The 2,259-nt window shown below is 38.4% G+C and overlaps 1 pseudogene; it reads left to right on the forward strand.

Moving 5' to 3' along the window:
* Window positions 1-2,259, forward strand: part of LOC103583335 — an 8,484-nt pseudogene that overhangs the window by 775 nt on the left and 5,450 nt on the right.

Here is a 2,259-nt window from a genome sequence, read left to right on the forward strand (position 1 = left end):
ATAGCAATTTCAAATAATGGATAATATTGTCCTATTATCCTCTGAATGTATACTATATGGAGACTGCACAGGTGATCCATTTATACTGTTATTGGTTATCATTCATATTAGATAATCTTGCCTTTTCACTTTGTCCTTGGCCACATTCACCAAGGATCCTTAAATTTTATTAGTTTGCCATATTTCTATTTGTTTTTATTCTGATTTGATTTTCCAAGTTATCAGGATTTCTGTGTACTGAGAGCATCACAGAGGTTTTTAATGAGGTGTTTGAGTAAACATTTCATCAAGATTTTTTACTGCAGTTGTGATACTTGAAAGGGATGGCCCAGAGTCACAAAGAATTACATGAGAGACAGATGCTCAGCCAGAATGTACACTGGAGGGCTTCAGGGGCGAGCGGGTGGGCTGCCCTCTCAAAGCAGGAGCAGCAGCAGGAAGAGTCACGTTGGGCCTTTTATATCCAGTTAGGCTGAGCTGGACTGTTCCTATTGGCTAAGGAGGAAGGGGAGGGAATGAAGCGGGGTTTAAACTGAGTTGGGTGATTTCTATAGGTGGGAAATTCAGGCATGCAGGAAGGTGATGTGGTGGTGAGGGGGATGGGGAAAGGGGGGGTTCGTGGTTCTCAGATAATGTGCTCTTCTAGGGACATGAAACTTTCTGCAGCCATTTTGGGTGTTCTTCCTGTCCTCCTGCCACCAACTTACACTGACATCAGTTAATTCTTCCTGTCCTCCTGCCACCAACTTACACTGACATCAGTTAACATATAATTGCCTAACAATATTGTTTTTTTACATGTGGGATATTAAATACACATCGTGATTTAGAAAAACAGGATTTCTATTCTCTGTCTTAAAGATGTCTATCTTAATTGCACATAATAAAAGAGTAAATAAATTCTCTGTGTGGCTTCAGTAGTAGGAATCTGTGTGGAGGCAAGTAATGCTCTTGGCTTTGCTGATGGGTTGTGCACGACTGCAAGAGGCGTTCTGTAGGTGCTGTTGAAGTGAACATAGTTAACATTTTCTTTACATGTTAGAAATGCTCAGTGCTATCCTGGCTGTTTGTTTTTTAAGGTTCTGAGAACGTTTGTTTAAAAATAATTCTATAAATTTTGATTTCATTTTTATTTTTTTATTTCTTTCAATATTTATTCTTTATATGTAAAGGCTGAGTTATACATTTTCGTTAGAATATGTATGTCTTTAGGCAGACTAGAACTTGATTAAGACTTGTTTCTTAAAGTCATTTTGATATTAACATTTCTCTGCCAGGTTTTTAAAAAAATATTGACTATATTTCACGCATTCTCCACTTTCTTATATTCAACCATTTACAGTCTCATATTTTAAATATATCTATTATTAATAACATGAGATGACATTTTTGTTAATAAAAGCTACTATTTCCATTTTACTTTGACTACATTGGCTATTGAAACATTATACTATTACAGACACACCTGTTACTATTTGATCTCTGAGATTCTGCTTTTTCCATATTTTTCTTTCCTTTTCTTGAGAATGAGCAATAAGCAAACAGTGAAGCTTACAAGAAAATGTCTAAGGATTAAGATACCCAAAGAGGCATTACTAATTTTTGACGTTTGTGTGGGAATCTAGAAAGCTGCACAAAAGTAGAGGGCTCCATGCATGTCCAGGGTGTTCTGTGAGGGACAGAAGCTATAATTTTTAAATTCCAGGGAAGCTGTGTCTATGGGTGGACGGTTTCACACAGTAGGTTAAGGGTGAGATTTGGGCACAGAGAAATAATGAGCTTGTGTGTGTTTCCCTCACTGCAGGGGCAGAACATCTGGTCAAGGTGCCATAGTCAAGAGCACTACTTTCAAGTTAGGCAGATGTGCATTAAAATCTCAGCTCCAAATACTTACTGTGTGACTTTAGACAAAGTGATTCACTTCTGTGTTATTCAATTTCTTCATCTGCAGTTTGTGTGTGTGTGTTTTGGGATAGTTGCACCTGCCTTCATGGGTCTTTTGTGAGAATTAAATGAGATAATGTTGGGTAAAGTACTTGGCACAGTGTCTGGATGTTGATTGTGCTCATGGTTGGTAGTTTTTGATTTTGGCTCTCCAGCACCTATCTCCTTCCTAATAGCATCCTATTTTCCTCTGTGAAACTCCCTCTGCCCACTGTGTGTCATCATGGAGAGACATTGATTGAAAGTTTCATCTTCAGAAGCTGGTGAATCATAAGCTTCCTCTGCCTGCGACTGTCCAGTCAGGGAGAGCAGGTG

The sequence above is a fragment of the Galeopterus variegatus genome, unplaced genomic scaffold, assembly GCF_000696425.1.
Source record: "Galeopterus variegatus unplaced genomic scaffold, G_variegatus-3.0.2 Scaffold21808, whole genome shotgun sequence".
Classification (NCBI taxonomy): Eukaryota; Metazoa; Chordata; class Mammalia; order Dermoptera; family Cynocephalidae; genus Galeopterus; species Galeopterus variegatus.